Here is a 6,000-nt window from a genome sequence, read left to right on the forward strand (position 1 = left end):
AGGCTAAGCCCTGTCTGTGAAACCGGGCCATAGTTTTCCACAAGTAGACAGTCCTAAGATTAGTGACACACTTACTGTATATCCCTGAGTACACTTTGTTTTCTTATGCATACGCTAGTGTACGCGCACAGTCAAAAGCACAGCCTTGGAAAGTATACTTCATTTGACTTGTACGCATACGCATGCACAGTGTTGAGCAATCTCTCAAATATGAAAAAGCCAGTACAGAATTCAAACAGCTCTTATTACATTGAAACACATAACTCCCTCCAAGCATGAAATTCAAAGTCATTATATAGTACTGTATAAGACCTGATAAATAGCAGAAATACAGGACGAGAATACAAGAGGGTAAATTGGGAAGGGCAAGAAACATTATTCCAAATGCTTAAGAGTCACTGTGCTAACAGTCACATGAGTGAGAGGAATGTGGTTCCTTCCTATATAGAGCTTGTAATATACTTATAAATCATAAGTATTAATTCTGACTCAAATGTTCAAAGCAACCTGAGAAAGCCAACACTGAGAAGTTGATTTAGTGGCATTTCCAGCTGTGATAGACTTTGAACAAAAGTAGCAAAATCAATTTTGTTTTGCGATTCCATTTGTTTTCTGCTATCAGAGATATGACAGCACTCACAAGAGCTAAATCAATAGAAGGATATCTCAAACTTCACAGAAGAATTAAATTGTTTGTTTTTCCCATTCACTTCCACAGTCACATTTGAATTCCTTTCTTTGATCTAAAGTTAATTTAACCCTTTGCTTTTCAGCAGACCATGACCCCCTGCCTTGGTTTATTCTCTTTTTGTTTTTTTGTTTTTTTTTAAATCCCCTTTGCGAAAACACAAATACCTTAAAATTTAAATATATATTTTTTTAATTTAATAAAAAAATTCAACACAAGGTTCAAGGCTTCTAACTTGACAAACTCCCGTAAACTATTCACAAGTCATAAAGATAAAGAGCATGTAAATCTCTGTATATCATGCCTGTTTCTCTGATGCCATGAGTCCAATGAAATAACAAAAAAGTGAATTAATACGGGGGTGAAAATGACTCATGCGAAGATAAAATCAAATAGATTATAATATTATATTTCATGTTTTTAAGAAAATCACATCTCATTTATTCTGGTTTTTCTCTGGCTTGAGTAATACATTCAGTTATTTAGATCTCATTCACCAAATAAAATAGCAGTAAAAACTGTCAGCTTGACACTTTCACAACTAAGTTATAAATGTTACTTGAGTTCTAAATTTGTCACTAAACTCAATCCTACAAGTGTTGACTACCATCTGCTGGTCACAGTAGTATATTACAAGACAACCTCACAGACACCACAGCTCAAGAACAGTTGTGAGGACAAACACATTTGTCTGCAAAAAAGAAAATCAATAAAGTACAAATCATAAAAAAATTGGGGTGAGGACAAATAAACAAAACAATAAAAACAACTACATATTTAGGTGGCATAATAATGCAGCAATGCATGCAATACAATAAAGATACAGTGTTACAGAAATTAATTTAATACTTTGCCCCTTAAAGTAAAGCAGTGTGATTTTATTGTATTTAGTCTTTTTGTAACTGAGATTTTACTGTCCATTCTCTATTTTCTGTCATTATGGTATTGCCCCCTAAAAGCTAAAATATTTATGTTCTTCTTCTGTTCAGCATTTAAGTGTAAAGTCATAAAATACAAGAAAGGTAATGTTTGGATACAACATTACAACCAGGAATTAAAGCTGCAAGCAGCGATGAAAGGGCCCTCGCAAACCGCCACCCGTTGGCCTTAGGAAAACAGTGAACAGAGCTTGTGAGTAAATACAGGAGAATTATGGCCAAGTCATTTCAAAGTGCCACACTTCCTGCTGCCAACAGATTCATAGTACACATTTCTGAATGTTTTCGTAAACAATACAAATTTTAAGCCAGACCTCTGTTTTTTGTTTGTGTGTTTTAGAGAGCAGTACAGAGCTTTGTCTACCACAGTGTCTGTTATTGGTGAATGTACTGGGTAAACTCTCCTCACATCCAGAGGAGGCGCTGCAGCTATGGAGTGATGGCAGACAGTTTTCAGAAGAAACTCCTAGGTACTTTACAACTGTATAATTTAGCAAGATTATCTTGGCAATTAAACTAGTCAACACTGATGCAGTTGAGTTTATAGCATTATTAAGTGTACAGCCTTCCCAGAATTGGCTTGGCGAACATTTTCAGTTTTATTTGTAAGATTACTCTTTTACCAAATAAATCAGTAGTCTAAAATATAGTATAGTAGTATAAAATATATATTGTGTGAGAAATATGATATAATAATTGTTACTTTAAATTGTTTAGTAGTTTTAACTGTCACTTGTAATCATCAATATAATGAATCCTTGCTGAATAAAAAAAAGAAAATCGTACTTAAAGTACATAATAGCAGCAAAAACGCTTTCTTTCCTCAGATGGTCTGTGTTTGAGGGGGTAATGCTGAGAGGACAGGCTCAGGGAACAGTCAGTCTGATTTTTAAATTGCCTAAAATGTCCCAGTTTTGGCTTTGTTTTCATACTTGCTGAAGGTAATGACTGAAAAGTAATTTGTACATAAGCAACCCATCATGGCTTGCAAGAAGGTGGGATCTACACAGAATGGTAAAAGCATTTAAAATACGACAACATTTTAATTCATGAGGACTGTCAACAGGAACCGTTGTGATCACTATATGAAAACATGTTACTGTCAGAGAAAACAATAAAAGAGAAGTTTAATCAATACTTTTAATATTAGCTTTAAAATCCTCCCATTTATGCTTGTAATATTGGATATTGTTAAAACCCCTGGCTCCAAGGGAAGCAGCAAAAAGGGCACACATGACCATAATTAAGTCAAGAAGGAAGCTTTATTAAATCAAATTAATTCACAAAAAATAAGATAAAAATGTTTCTGTAACCATCAGTGTAATCAGTGTGTAAAGCAAGGTGTCTGAATGAATCTGTAATGTAATGTTGTGATGTTGAAAGATGTAAAAACAAAACAACATGGGGATCAAAGCAAAAGCAAAACCCAAATAACAAAGCAATCTCCACATGCCCAATTCGTCCTCCTCGTCCCATGGTGAGTGCCATCATTCCCTCTATAAATAAGATGAAACCACTCACCACCATCGTAAACCGTACTGCTGCTGATGTTTCCATTCCGGGTACCATATCAAGTTTATAGGGAAATTTGTAGCCACCGTACCATTAATAAAGTACATTAGTTACACGTACAAAAACCTAATGCGCAAATTGGATTTGCACATCGTTATATATGGCACACATAGCGCTTGAAACGGTCTCCCAACAGGTTTCATTTTTCTAAGAAAACCCCATTCAGTGCTGGCGAAAGAAGTCACACAGCCAACAGCAGGAAATGAGAAGAGCTCAAAACAGAAGACCCAAATCAGGATCTCATTGTCCATAATTATCACATGAATTTGTTATTAAGTGCTATTGTTTCCATCTGAGTGAGTTGTTAAGTTTTAAGCAGTTATTAGTTTGAAAAATGGTGTATGAAGCTTGTTGTGGTTGAGTTGGTTTACCTGCAAATTGAGCGAATAAAATAACGGTTAAATTTTACCACGAAAACATGTTTGGCCATCGATTATATCTGTTATGCAAATATATGAAAATCTATTTAAGTTGCATTGTTTTTTTGTTGTTGTTTTTTTCCCAACGTAGGTGTGTTTGGAAAACAGTGACCACATTGTGACTCTTTTGGATGAAGTCTCTCAGTGGAACAAGAGACCTCTCAAAACTGTCCTACCAAACTAGTTATATTCTTTCCTAAGTACCTCTTCAAATTCATTTCATTAGTAGTTTAAAGCAATATTTTAACGTAGACAGGAGTTACAAACAATCAAATACATGTGTGTGACTGTCTTAGTTGTCATAGGTGTAGTAAAATGATTTAGATTGGCCTTGACACATGCACGCCATGCATCATGACTGATCATGACCTATGATCATGACACTGACAGCTGGGAAGAGCACAATAGCTGTTATCAGTACTTCTCTTTCTGACCTGGCACATCTCAGGTGCCTCCAAACATAAGTTTTATTTTATATGATATAAGTAAACCTTTATTAATGTTTGGTTTTGAGACATTTAATTGGCTTATCTTTATCAAGTTTTAAAAAACTCTTTCCAACATAATATTCGAAGGCTCTCCTATCTAATCTAAAATGTACCTCTACTTCTGCTGTAATATAAATAAATAAACTAAAAAAATATGGTCAGTTTAACACTACATTCTTATTTGTAGTGTTTTTTATTAACATTTTAACCCTTTAACTTAAAATATTCAGATCACGACAATAGCAGACCAGAGCGGTGTTTCCCAAAAGCATCTTAAGCCTAAATTGATCGTAGAGACCGTTGGATAGCTATACGGTCAACTTACAATGTTTTTGGGAAATGCAGGCAACTCTTTACACTTGAGACTTTAAGACTTGGGCCCTCCCTGATCAATCAGTGATCTAATGTATGGTGGGACTCTGTCTAATTCTTCTAATTCATTGTATACACATTATATCACATTGTGTTGAGAGCATGATTTAAATGTGAGTAACATATGTCAAAAACAATTCTTGCCCTTTCCTTTAGAAATGTTCAGACATTATAAATTACACATAATACTTAATTATTAAATCTAAAATTTGTATGAAGAAATAAATGATACTGAATAAGATTTATATGCTAACAGTCTATTTGATTTCAGGTGTAAAGAGTACTTGGAAACCATACTTGAGTAAAAGTATAGATACCTTATATTGAAAATGACTCGACTACAAGTTACAAGTAACCAATTCCAATACAACTTGAGTAAAAGTCTTAAGTACTGTTAAAATCGGATACTTTAAGTATTTTACTCATGCTGAATGTAGGTTCAGAGATGCACTAGTCTGCTGATGAAAATCAGTAGTTCTGTATAGTGAGGGAATTGCACTGGACTAAATAATTCAACAGTTAAAATTAGGAAAAGAGGACGTAAAGGAGGCGTTTGTCAGAGACTGAAAAACTAAGTCTCTCAAAAATTCCTCTTCCTACAATTATTTTGGCGAATGTGCAATCCCTCTGGAAAAAAACGGATGAACTTCAAGCCATGGTGAAGTTCCAACATGACTACAGGAATGTTTGCTTAAAGGCGCTCACAGAGACGTGGCTTTCCGAAGGGGAATTAGATTCGGGCCTACGACTGGACGACTTCGGAATACATGTTCGTATGAACCGGGGTGCGAGGGAAACCGGTAAAGTGCAAGGAGCTGGGGTATGTCTGTATATTAGAGAGAACTGGTGTAATATTGAATTGCTGACTGTGGCACCAAGAACTCAGTACTTGCCTCATGAGTTTCCTCAGCTGTTTTGTCACGGTTGTTTACATTCATCCCCGAGCAAACGAGGAAAATGCAGCAAAGCAGATTGAATGCGTGGTGCATGAACTGCAATCTCCTGATGCACCCAGTTTTATCCTGATAGATTTTAATAATTGTACATTGAATAAATCATTGGGACACTTCAACCAGTATGTAATTTGCCCAACACGTAAGGATAAAATTTTGGACTTGTGTTATGGATCGATCAAAGGAGCTTACAAATCAGTTGGTAAGCCACCTATAGGAACTTCTGATCACAATACATTATTACTTGTTCCGACATATAAAACTGTACTGAAGCGTGAAAGGGCACAGGTAATTAAGAGGAAGGACTGGTCTGAAGATGCGACGCTACGTTTAAAAGGCTGTATGGAGTGTACAGATTGGACAGTTTTTATGGACTCTGGTTTGGATATTGATGAATTAACAGAAGTAATTTGTAGTTATGTGACGTTTTGTGAGGATATGTTAATACCTGTGAAATGTTTTAAGACATTTCCAAATAGCAAAACATGGGTCACAAAATCACTCAACATTCTTCTGTCAAAAAGAAATAGGGCCTTTAAAGAGGGAGACACAGTTGAGTATTTTAGGATA

This window comes from Megalobrama amblycephala, linkage group LG24, assembly GCF_018812025.1.
Source record: "Megalobrama amblycephala isolate DHTTF-2021 linkage group LG24, ASM1881202v1, whole genome shotgun sequence".
Taxonomy (NCBI): Eukaryota; Metazoa; Chordata; class Actinopteri; order Cypriniformes; family Xenocyprididae; genus Megalobrama; species Megalobrama amblycephala.